The 13,944-nt window shown below is 36.5% G+C and overlaps 1 protein-coding gene across 16 annotated transcripts in view; it reads left to right on the top strand.

Moving 5' to 3' along the window:
• Positions 1-13,944, top strand: part of LOC137251744 (CUGBP Elav-like family member 4) — a 922,306-nt gene that overhangs the window by 70,942 nt on the left and 837,420 nt on the right. The gene's annotated exons all lie outside the window — the stretch shown is intronic.

Genomic DNA, 13,944 nt, shown 5'->3' with positions numbered 1-13,944 from the left:
TGAAGCATATGCAGCTCCCACCTCCTTTTGAATTCTTTCAAATTGATTAGAAAGGCTACCATCGATTTATCGAAAACTGCAACCTCCCTTACCAACTCATCGGTCTTTTCGGCATTTTCTATCATTTAAGACTGGGAACATGATGTAGGTATATGATCCGGCCTGAACGAAGTCACTTCAATGCTTCTTTGCTTTCTAACACCTTCTTGATAAAGCAGTGTGTGAGATTATTGTCTTGACCATCATCTGATTACCAATATATACTCATACATATATCTGTGGTCATAAGCAATAATCGCCCAAATACCATGTAAAAGGGTAGGACTTAGGTGATTATTGCTTGTGACCACAGATATATTGACGCGACCGCAGCTTAAGCAAGCATCCTTCAGAATTTCAGGAGTCAGCAATTAAGTGAACTTTTATAATTACCCTCATAAAAAACACACACAAACAAAAATGTATATGCATATTTGCTTGAATTTGTATAAACACAAAAAAGTGTATTGTTGGAGAATAGAGCAGTAGAGTGAATCAAATGGGTGGAGGCATTGGGCAATAATAGTAACACAAGGCAACAGCAACAACAAAAATGTATAAAAATGTATGTGTTTGAGAAACTGTTTTTGCAATGCTGACGGTGATAGTTCAAGTTACTTCTATGTAGTCGTTACATATGTTGCTAGTCGTTTTGCAATAGTTGCTGTGGATGTTGTTGTCGTTTGCTGAAAGCCGCCTAATTTGTTGCACTGACAACATGCAAAAAGGCAGAAAACTCGCCGGAATGAGCATTTCAAAAGCAACGAAAAAATAAATAAAATGCCAGCATCTAAAAACTTTTTTCATCCACTTCCCAACTAAACCAACGCTGTGCACAAGCTTACAGTGCATTTTGTGCAACTTTGTGGCAAATAATATAAATGTGGTGCAAGCCAAGAGATAATTGTAAAATAAAACAAAAAAAAAAAATAAAAAAATTGAATATCGCTTGAAAGAAAAAAATATATAAAAATGCAAAAGAAAATATAAAAAATCAAAAATAAGCGAAAAAAGAAATTTGTAAATAAAACATAATAACGGTGCAACAAATGCTAACATATGGCGAGGTATGAGACTGCGCTGTAGCGCTTTGTTAAGAAGCAAAAAAGCAAATAAACTATGTATATATTTTGCTGGTCGGGTTAGTTACAGTTGTAGCATACTTATAGGCGTAGCGTGTGCCTGTATGCCTTTTGAATTGAATACATAGTTACAGCTTGCGACACGCCCATAAAGTGGCACGTTTTCAAAGCAACTTGTGTAGGGTTGAGTGCAAAAAAATATAGGGTAAGTTATAGGAAGCAAAAGTGGATTTTTACAAAAAAAAAAAAAAAAAAATACATTAATGATAATTTAGTAATTTTATTTATCAAAATTATGAGTAAATTTGTATGTTTTAATTAAGAAACAAAACATATTGTGCCTTTTTAAGGAAAGGAAATGTTATCGCAGTTTTATTAATTAGCTATCGAAAACACAGGTCATCGATGAGTTATCGATTTTTTATCGACGAACTATTTGTTTAGTGTACATGGTATTATTTGTCCAGTCCGAAAATTGGTTTGCTTAAATTTATAAAGTGGGCTTTGCATTCCTTCCTCTCTCTATACAATTCTCGTTTACTTTATCCTATATTTTTATATCTAGCTGTACTTGGAAAACGGTTGGTTGTACAGGTATAAAGGCATCGAGATAGATATAGACTTCCATATATCAAAATCATGAGTATCGAAAAAAAATTTGATTGAGCCATGTCTGTCCGTCCGTCCGTCCGTCAGTCCGTCTGCCCGTTAACACGATAACTTAAGTAAATATTGCGATATCTTCACGAGCTTATCTGTACCCAGAATAGATTGGTATTGAAAATAAGCGAAATCGGATGATAACCACGCCCACTTTTTATATATATAACATTTTGGAAAACACAAAAAACCTGATTATTTAGTAAATGATACACCTACAATGTTAAAATTTGACGTGTGGACTGATATTGAGACTCTTGATAAAATTTGAAAAAATTGTTTAAAATAGGCGTGGCACCGCCCACTTGTGATAAAATCAATTTTACATATATTATTAATCATAAATCAAAAATCTTTAAACCTATCGTAAAAAAATTCGGCAGAAAGGTTGCCTTTACTATAAGGAAAGCTTTGAAGAAAAATTAACGAAATCGGTTAAAGACCACGCCCACTTTTATATAAAAGATTTTTAAAAGGGCCGTGGACGAATAAAATAAGCTATATATTTGCAAAAAAGAGCTTTATATCAATGGTATTTCGTTTCCCAAGTGGATTTATAACAAAAAATAAGAAAAACTTAGAATTTAAAAAAATGGGCGTGACACCGCCCCTTTTATGACTAAGCAATTTTATATGTTTCGGGAGCCATAACTCGAAGAAAAATTAGTTCAGAATAGAATCATACGAGTATGTATATGTATCATTGCGCAGCCTTGTAACACTAATAAGCACACAAAACAAACAACAGCAGCATTTCAAGCGTACAGCTGGGTATGTAATGTTGGGTTTCACCCGAACTTAGACTTCCTTGATCTTTTTATTCTTGTCCATCTGTTTATTTCCCTCTCGCTCCCGCTTCAACTCCCACTGTCTTTCTCACTCCGACTTCAATTCCCGCTTACACTCAAACTCTCATTTCAGCTACTAGTCCCCAACTCTCGCTATCACTTCCACTCTCGCTCTAACTTTCACTTCAACTCCTACTCGCAGTGCATCCTTAGCCATATATGGAACTTCTGTATTAAATATTGGTTTTGGAACTCAAATTTTTCCTAATAGTGGGGGTGTCTCTGCCAGCTCTTCCAAACACTTTTTCTTTAAGAAATCGTTTGCGATTTTTAGCGAGACAACAGGTATGGAACTAGGTAGTATGTTTGTCCTATATTTGATGACGCTATACTATTATTTATTTATTTATTTATTTGAATTAGTCTATGAACATGAAAAATATTCTTACAGACTATGAGTAAATAAAATTTAGCAAATTAATAGATTATATTAAATTTAAAGTATAAAGAAAATATGATTTCGAGACCGAAAAATCAATATCGATAGATTTAGATGTTATATTGAATTCATTAACAGCCCTTGACAAAGGGGCGTTCCGAAGATAGTTTGTCTTAAAGTTTTCGCAATAAAAAATTTTTGAAAATCGCAGTGTCCTTTGCGGGACATTAAGATAAATGCGCTCCAGAAGGTAAGTGCAATCAACAGTTAACGAGAAGAGAGACCTTCTTTTTCTAAAGATTTAAGATTTATTAACAATGATCGAGACCTGTAGGAGGGAGGGAACTGGTTCCGTGAAGCGAAGGCAAAGCAAAGCGTATTTAAGAAACACTTTTTGAACACGTTCTGTCCTGTATATTCTAAATTGATGAAATAGACGCCATACTAAAGCTGCATACTTCAGATAGGGACGTACAAAAGTGGTGTAAAGCAACTTTAATGTATAAGGATTTGAGAAATCAGAACAATTTTTTCTAAGAAAACCCTGCATAGCATATGACTTCGATACTATAAAATCAATGTGGCTATTGAAAGAGAGCTTGGTATCAAAAATAACACCAATATCCTTTATTTCACTGGATATCTACAGAGTATGAGCTGCAGTATTTCAGCTCAAGATGATGCTAAAAGATTATTAAATTTTGAAAAAGAAACATGAAAACATTTGCTGATATTAAGCGAAAGGTGTGACTTCAGGCACCACAAGTTTAAATTATTAAGGTCTAATTGAATTTTAGCCACGTCAGTTCGATTGGTAACTCTCAAAAATATCTTCGTGCCATCGGCACACAGCAAAAATTTACTGAAGTTAAAGCATGAGGAAATATCATTTATAAACAACGCAAAGAGCAATGCACCAAGAATGATACCCTGTGGGAATAAGAGGAGGCATTATCAACCATAATCACGCAAGGTCTATGACGTAAGTACGACTGAAGCCAATTCAAAAATCCAGAATGAAAGCCAAGACACTTAAGCTTCGCAATCAGAATCCTATGAGACACTATGAATGTATTGTCTACGCTCAGACAGCCACGAGACATCGACCACTTAGTATGGGATAGGCTTTAAAAGCGCAGAATTTATACAAAGAGAGAAAGACAGCGATGAAATCCACGTACACCCCAGAATTTTTTAAATGTAAATATATATAGAACGTTTACTTCTCTAGGGTATATCCGTAAACATTTTTGAGATTTCATAGATTGAGTTTGCAAAAATTTATAAAAAACAAATTTGCCTCTAAAAATGTGCAACGCTGAGGTACACATTATGCGAAACGTTTCTGTCTTTAAAGTATATCCTAAAATATTTTTGAAATTTGACTGATTTGAGTAATAAAGGTTGCTCTTCTGAATATTTCTTTTACTGTTTTTTCTCGATTTTAAAGCAAATACCAGCTGAACTGATATGTATAATATATCCAAAAAATATGCAATTTATGCAGTTACCTGAATTTGTCTGTTGCTTCTTATTTCAGAGCCTACTTTGAGGTTGTTTTCCTAGTTTTTAACCCCAAATCAGCAAAATGTTGTCTACTTGATTTGCTGCTAAAACTCTGCTATGTAGACCACACGTATTGCGAGACGTTGCATATATTTAAGCGCATTGCAAATTATTTCAGACTTTGATTGACTTGCTGATTACAGTAGTTATTTGCAAAATTTGGTTATGGCTTTTCCTTATACAGCCAACTTTAAGGTTGGTTAAAACCAAATACATACAAGCAGTATTTATCTGGAGTTGAGGGCAAAGCAACACGCCGGTTTTGTTGTGCATCAGATAACTCATCACTCTAGACCCTGAAAAATATACATATGTATATACCATACCACATAAACACGTGTCACTGCTGACAACTAAAACTTTTCCATACGACAACGAAGAAGAACGGGGGAAAAAAAACTGATGAATATTTTTTTTTTAACTTTGGTGACACAGACAGCGGAAAAGTATCAATATATTGAAGGAAATTTAGGCAAAGCACTAATAGTGCAAGCAGTGTATATATGTACTTGCTCCTGGAAGCACGAACACAAAGAAAAAGTGTAAAAAAGTAAAAGAGTAGATAGAAGTACAACAAATGTGAATAAAACTTTTTAATGATGTAAAGTGCTAAGTTTGTCAATTCCCAATAGACAGTCCCAACAGGGAGTTCGAAGAAAGAGAAATGTAAAAGAAATAAAGTAAAAGTAAAAAAATAACATAAAAAACTCAAAACAACAATGGAACCTTAACTAATAGAAAGACACGCACATGTCAAAAGCATATATGCCAAAATGTAATAAAAAAGAAAAAAATATGTGTGGGCCAAAAATTTCGCAAACATATACTCATGCATACGTGCACATATCTTTCGTGTGTATCTTTATATGCTGTTTATACATATATATCACTCTGTGTGTGCGTTAGAGTTTCGACCCACAATGCCATTCGCATTGATTATGTTCGATCTCATGAGTACTTTTTCAAACTTCCTGATACTTTTCAGTTATATTAGTGTAAATAAATCAGGCATGCTTAACCAACGAAACGATATCATTTCGTTACGATAATCAACGTTAATAAACGAAACAAATTCATTTCGTTTCGTTTATTAACGTTAAAAACGTCAAATTAACGAAATGATTTTGCTTCGTTTTCTGCCATATCAAAACGAAATCAAATCGTTTATGTTGATTATTAATTTCAAACTATGCTGGCAAAGCTGATTGATGGCGGAGTCATTAAAGGTGAAAGCATTAGCCAAGCTGATTGCAACTTTGCTCACGAATTTTGACAGTACGAACATTTCTCAGAGTATTTTTGACATTACCACCAACGAATTACACAAACAAATTACATAGAGTTTGTGTGTGTATGTGCGCTCGTTGTTGCCACCTTACGGCTTCACCATGGCTATAGCATTGCCAGCACAATTCAAACATAAAGTATCACGTTTCTGTTAACGTTTTAACGCTAACGAAAGCTTTTCGTTTCGGTTAAAAACGAGATACAATTTATCTTGATAATTTCTTTATCGATAATATTTCGAAGTGTTTCAACGGAAACGGTGGAAATTTTTTGATAAACGATTAGCTTAACGTTAAGGTGCATCCCTGAAATAAATATATATTGAGCACATAAACATGCATGCATGTTAGGGCGGGTCGATTTAAAAATCGCTCATTGCTCTGTGAAAATCGTATTCTAGGGATCAAAATGAGAAACTTTGCCGAAGGAACCATACCTCTAAAACGAATTCTGGTGTCCCCCAATTTGGGTCGAACTTTTGGGTAGGGGCAAATTTTGAAAAATCCCACTTTGACCCATTTAGAGTGCTCCAATCGAGTCCAAATGTATGACCGACCCCCACTAAATTTGGAGGCCCGACCAACCGATGCTAGTGGCACACCCCCTGGAACCCCCCTGGGGCTTCACCATACAAACATAACGTCGTTTACGCAAAATTGTCAATCAAGTAATTAAAGCTAATTCATATTATGCGCTTTCGGAAAATATCTTGTTATCAATGTTGTTTGATGATAGCAAAGAAAAGCGCTACTGCTCCATCAAGAAAATTCTACGATATCGAACCGATGTTGACGAGCCAATGGAACTTAGGGTTTATAAAAAACCAGATATAAACTTTAATTGCACAAGTTATACGGAAATGATCAATTTGAATGATATAAATATCGTATTTGAACCACCATTCACGCGAAGCATACCGTACCATACATTGAAAGAATATTTAAATCAAGATGATCCACCGTTTAATGATCCAAAAATTAATGGTTTAAATACGATATTTATATCATTCAAATTGATCATTTCCGTATAACTTGTGCAATTAAAGTTTAAATCTGGTTTTTTATAAACTCTAAGTTCCATTGGCTCGTCAACATCGGTTCGATAGCGTAGAATTTTCTTGATGGCACAGTCGCGCTTTTCTTTGCTATCATCAAACAACATTGATAATAAGATATTTTCCGAATGCGCATAATATGAATTAGCTTTAATTACTTGATTGACAATTTTACGTAAACGACGTTCTAGAAATCGTGACCAACCAATGAACTTGAAAAATAATGCACTGCCGTACACGACAGAGCTGTAATACTTGATATTGAAGTACATTGGCACATAACACTTAATTATAAATTCAACCAGAATTCTTAAATTTGCATCTGGATTTTCCGTTGTCACATATAATCGCAATAATCTAGCGGCCTTGGTGAGCCACCGAGAATATACAATTTTCCCTGGTTTGATGTTAGCCAGATCCACCGGAACCACGCCGCTAGAAATTGCATGGGCCATGTCATATAAGTACTTCGAATCGGTGGAAAATTCAACTTTTTCTGGAGCAGGGGGCATATTTTGTAACTCAATTTTCTGGAAGCCGTCCACCGCCTGAAAATATATAATAATAAAATAATTAAAAATGGTTGACAATTATAATAAATGAGTGATAGCAATAACTTACCGGAAGAGCTTCACAAGTTTCGATTTGACGGCACAGTTTTCCGGTTGCCGATCTTGGTCCAGTGCTGGTTAATTTATCCAAAGTTCAAACAAATGCCGAAACGGAAGTTCGTTGAAGTGTAGAAGACAAACGAACCAATGCAATGGTCTTTTTAACAGCAAATCGAATCGTAATTCCACCGTGTGGGCCAGTGTTTGTTGGCTCACCGTCGGTGCATATTCCAATTAATGCATCCAGTGATATATTTTTATTGTTGAAAAACCCATTTAATTTGGTTGTTTTGGATTCAGCGGTTTCATGTTCCAGTCTTACGTCACCAATCTATTCAGAATTGGGTTCTCTCAAAATAACAAGATGAGATTCTTTTACCATCCTAGTATGATACTTCTCATCAATTTTATCTATCGTTAAATTATCATCTTTTCTGCCATCGAATGAAAAAGCTAACAACTTGGTATCATCCAACTGTTTGCGAAGCATTTCTTGTCTGCATTTCTCTTTTTCTCTGCGAACTTTCGATTTATCCATGATGAGAGGTTTCCCATGCTTATCTTTAATTTTAAAATCTTAATATCTCAAGATACCCAGATGCGTTGGTAAATTAAGATCAGTTAAATCAGTAGGCACACCAAAAACAGTAACATCATGATTTGGTATATGACTCATTGGGTTTTCGATAGTTGTTGATGTAGTTGCTTCATATTGCGGTGTAGAGGATGGTGGATTCATTGTAAACTTTTTGATTTGGAAAGGTCACTTCACTTATTATTTTTTTGAAATATTTTTTATCTGAAATTAGCACTTCACACTTTGAGTTCTTCACAGCGACTTAATGCATTCACAAAAACTCTTGCGTTATATATGGTCTACGAGACGAGGTAATAAGAATGAAATGGTAATTTCAATTCTACCTGCTGTGTCTTGTGGTGGCTTAAAAAAAACAACACAAGCAATTTTACGATCTGCAATTGTGTCACAGAGATACCTTCATTTTTTAAAACGGTTGAATGAAAAACCCACACAACTATGTTTACGACATGCAAATGCATCACAGTGATGCCTTGGTTTTAAAAGGGTTGTAAAACGCTAATTTCTAATAATTTTTTTCAATTTCTTTTCTACTACTAAGTTAAATTCATTTTTTCATTTACATATGTTCTGACTACATAAATTTCTAAAGAGAAAAATAAACTCCAAAAAGAAAAAACATAGGCATTTCGCTGATTTTTTCATGTAAAGTGCAAAACCGGCGATTTTTTGAAATGTTTGTATGGTGAAGCCCCAGGGGGTTCCAGGGGGTGTGCCACTAGCATCGGTGGGTCGGTCCTCCAAATTGAGTGGGGGTCGGTCATACATTTGGACTCGATTGGAGCACTCTAAATGGGTCAAAGTGGGATTTTTCAAAATTTGCCCCTACCCAAAAGTTCGACCAAAATTGGGGGACACCAGAATTCGTTTTAGAGGTATGGTTCCTTCGGCAAAGTTTCTTATTTTGATCCCTAGAATATGATTTTCACAGAGCAATGGGCGATTTTTTTGCCACACCACAAATCGACCCGGCCTAATGCATGTGCTAATATATCGAAAGGTTTTCGATAGCTACCCTTTTCAATGATAAAATACAACATATCGGCTAAAGGTCTTGTAAATAAACTAACTCTCCTGTAAAATCAGGTGAGTAGATTTAAAACTCAAGCGAAAGCACTTTAAACCACATTTCTCTTAACTTTGTAAACTAATAAATACTATTGATTACTCTATACAATAGTTGTTGTTTGTTGGCCAACTGGATGGATTTCGCTACGCTGTAAAAATGGGTTTGGCAAATACAGAAAAGAAGTAGATATTAAAACAGTCAACCACCGCTGTGATGGTCAAACTGTTAGCGCAGGGCAGCCTCAATCTAACTAATGAGTTGGGGCTTAGCAACCCTTCTTATTCAAATTTAGTTTAAAAATTGATTCAATAATAATGACAAAAATTTATTTTTAAAGTCTAAATCTCGCTTCGTAGGAATGATAATGCAACTGATTTCTCACATAGTTGGCAGGTTTGTTTGATTGAGGCAAGCCTTTTTTTATCTTGCCCTTCTTTTATACCTACATTTAACACTAGGCCGCTGAGTCCGCCTTGTGGGGCAGGTGGTCGTACGACGAAGATAAATAAAAAACCTCAACAATAAGAAAGGACGAGAAGGAAAAGGCGATGGCGTCGCAAGTCGGGAATATTTTTTACGTGGATAGCAACGATAATATGCAGTCAGTGCGCTCGGTAAACGAGTAGTCTGCCAATCCGTACAAAGAACAATCTTTAAGACGGCAACTCTCTTATAGTAACGAGCAGTTTTAAGAATTATACAGCGCTTGGATGCAAGGCTCGACTTATCCAACTGTAAAACAGAGCGGTTTGCATAGGCGCGTGAAACAGTGGAAGATAATGTGACAATTTAATGACTATTTAATGGCTGCAGAGAGTCGCTTTTTTATTTGTTCACTTATCTGCCCTCTCTGACAGAAAAATAGAAACTGGCGCTGATATGTACTCCAACTATCTGCAGGTAAATCACCTGTACAGACAATACCTTCTTGGAGGAGGTCTCTGCCAAGGAAAGAGCAGGCACACTGCTCCAGGATAGTACAATCCGATACACCAATTCAATCGACGCAGCTGCTGTAAGCTATTTCATTACAGTGCTTCCGCTTCTTTGGTTAGTTCCACCTGTAATCTGACAGCTTATAGGATCTGTTTATTTCCGTACCAGCACAGTATACCGCAGAACCTACTCCTTCCACTACCTTGAAACCATAGGTGTACCAGTGTATCGCCTTGCCCGCCTTTTGGGCACCTTTTCGTCAACCATCCACGTCTATTCGGGCTGTAAGAGCCCCTTCGAACCACAGGTGCAGAAAAATTGCCCTGTTATTGATGGCGCTATACTACTATGGCCGTATGGTCTGCGCTGCAGCTGCGCTGAGGCATTGAGCCTCGTTGCAATTATTAACGCTATGTTCTTTACCACCAGGTCTACAAGTGGAATATGCAGAATGGCATACAGTGCAGCCTTTGGGATTGTTTTTGGGGCTCTCGTAATGCGAACTAAATATATCTGTAATGAGAGTATTTATGCATGCCATCAGAGGCCACCACGCTATTACACGAATGCTCCGAGAGTTGCGCATACCAACAAGCTCACTCCGATAGATAAGTGGGTTTATCATTTTCCCTGCCGACACCCAGGACTGCAATCAATACGACTCAGATTTCTGGCTGCACAGTTTTGACAATCTGGCAGAGGCTGAAAAAGTGTAGCTTTCACTTCTAATTCGTTAAAGATCATTAGGATGTAACCTGGAAAAAATGTCACCAAGTTGATGTGCCGAAAATTCTCACGCACGCCCTCTTAACCAAACCTTACCTAAGCAGCCCTGCAAACAGCCATTTGTTTTCGAAATTTTTATTTTCTGCCTATTGTTAAAGTCTTTAATCACTATATCTTGCATTTGTCTCTGTCCACTTCGTAACATTCCCCTCCCCTTGTAGTCACGCCATTCGATGCGTGTTTCCAATTAAAATTTTTTCCTTCCAATTAAATATTTTGACTTGGTCTTAGTATCTTTCCTCTAAACATTTTTTTTCCAATACTTTCTCACCACAATCTTGTCTGTTCACTTTGCGACAACTGTCAACAAGGTTTTTCGTTCAAAAAATTTTTTTTCACCTCCTAGCGTACTAAATTTTGTAAATTTTCTCCTCTCATTGTCTGTTGTTTTTCTGCACTTTTAATAGTATCAAGCTTTATTCCGTTTTTAACCGAATTCCTTCCCGCCATGTTTCTTATTAAATACTTGCTTCGTATCAGCATTATCTCTCTCGAGGTCTTGGCACTCCATCTTTTCGTCCGCTCCACAATTCTTACCTACATATTATTCTTCTTCTCTCCAACGTTGAGACTATGCTATGTTTTGCCACTCTTAAAATCTTACTTCTGCACTAACACTCCCTCCCAAAGCCTCCAGTCGATATCAATCTCTTGAAAAAACCGGAACTTTTTTGTTTAAACCCAATTTTCTTTCCAAACTTTAACCTGCAACAACCATGTCTCAAAATGTCCAATCTGCATCAACACTCACCCAAAACCCTGCTGCACCCAAAACTTTGTGTCTCTATATAAAAAAGCAACAACAGCATCATTGTCATTCCCCACACATACAACTCAAAACCATTGCTTCCTGTAAAATTTGTCACACTTTTCAATCCTTCTCCTTTTTTCTACGTCATCGCTTCTTCTAATATGACTCGTTTACAATCAAACCTGTTTCCTAATTTGCTCCCTCTTAGATATGTGATTCGCTAACTAAGTATTTGGCCTGAATATGTCATTCAATCACTTGACTCCACTTGACCACTACCTCCTATTTAATAAACCTCACCAAAACTACAGCCTTACTTCCTCTATTCTTCTGATCCATGGAAGGTTTAAAAATTTTTTAGGAAAAACTATTTTTCCCTTTTATTTATCTCGCCTTGGCTTCTTACTTAGCTGTTCGCCATTACAATTTACAGACGCAAAAATAAACTTAAGTCAAGCACATACTTCTTTTCAGTTATGAAGTTGCTTAAATTAATATTTTTTTAAGTTAACACTTCTTTCAACTGCTCAAACTGTCATTAAACTTTTACAAAAGTATTGAACACCTTTTTCTTAACACTACACCAACTATTCACGCACACAACACCTGCTTCTGCGTTGTACCTACGGACCAATTGGTTGGATAAAATTGTTTTCCAGCATATTTTTAGGCGCTTAACATTGTCACTATTGCAATTGCATATATGTAAATTGGCATGAATGAATGCCGCAACTTTCTTTTGCTCTGTCTCTTGCACTTATAACTCAAGTCTTTTTGTAAGTTGACAATTCCTTATTATTTCTTTTGTTTGTCGTATAACAGCAAAAAAAAAGAAGTGAGTCAATTGTATAGATATTTAACTCAAAAGTATAATTCTTGTTTGAAAGTTCAAATGACGGCTTAATTTTTATTTTATTTTTTGCAGCAATAAAAACTTTGAATTCAGTTTCATTTTAACTGCTGAGTGTTCGAAAATAGAGTGTCTATAAAGAAAAAGATAAAAAAAATACTCAAAAGTTTACTTAGTGTCATTTGAATGTACAGCATTTAAATTCTTAAACAGAAAGTTTATGCAAAGAAATTGTTATCAATTTTTTGCTTTTGTAAAGGGAAAAACTAGAGTATATTCTGTTCTTTAAGCTTTTGGACGATTGTCTGCAGCAAAATTTAGCAATTTTAATGAAGGTAAAAGTGTGGCATACTTCAAGGCGACTAGTTTGTTTTTATTTAATTACTATGGCTGAGAAACCTAAAACTTACTTATTTGGCGATTAAATGCTTAAACGGTTATGGCTCTTCAACAAAGCGCGACAGGAAGGACCTCGTTGGAGTAACTGACGCAAATTAATCCCACCCAAGGAATTTAAATCGTTTTCCACCTGGTCCTTCCAGCGGAGTGGGGGCTACCCTCTTCCTCTGCTTCCATAGGTGGGCTTCGATTACAATAGGCTTTTTAGCCGGATCATCATCTGACCCAGCCAGCGTAGCCGCTGTGTTTTAATTCGCTGGACTATGTTGATGTCAGCGTAAAGCTCATAATTGAATCTTCTTCGTTTCTCGCACATGCTGCAGCGTAGAGGCCCATAAATCTCTCGAAGAACTATTTTCCCAAACACTCCCCAATCAAACCCTCAAAAACAAAGATGGTTAAAGAGGGTGTGCCACACGAAGGCATTTCTGTTTAATTTCTGCATATGGAAACAGCCTTCCCCACCAGAAGAAGTTACTAAAATTTCTTTTGCCGACAACTACACTATCATGAGACCAGGATCTGGCCATCCAATAAACTAATAACTTTCAAAAATACATAGAATAAACGCGACTTGACACTGTCACTGACCTAATCCTCGATCACTCTATTTGCGGCGTGGGAAGAACAGATGACGTAAATATTTTACGTTCACGTCGATGGTGTTACGCTACTTACTGTCGGTCTCCCACGGTCTTAGGGCAGCACTTGCCGAAAAGATAAAGGGACGCTGCTAAAATGTCACTAAACTCATGTGCTATGCGTCGCTGATCTGGTCGCTTGGTCCAAAATGTAACAACTGATCGATCCAGACCGGCCACCAATAGGGATAAGAAAACATCTCCGTATGCATTATTATGAGAACCGGCATCTGCCTGCGCCGATAAGCGTAAGTGGCCGCCCCTTAGCCTAATCCATGCAGTATCGATAAAAAACTGTGCTAGGTCGCGGCCCGTGAACTCCGTTATCAATACGTACTATCCAACCCTTGAAAAAGAAATACAAAAACCGACTACAACGGTAGACGCG

The sequence above is a fragment of the Eurosta solidaginis genome, chromosome 5 (assembly GCF_040869045.1).
Source record: "Eurosta solidaginis isolate ZX-2024a chromosome 5, ASM4086904v1, whole genome shotgun sequence".
Taxonomy (NCBI): domain Eukaryota; kingdom Metazoa; phylum Arthropoda; class Insecta; order Diptera; family Tephritidae; genus Eurosta; species Eurosta solidaginis.
This window is presented reverse-complemented; position numbering and strand designations above follow the sequence as displayed.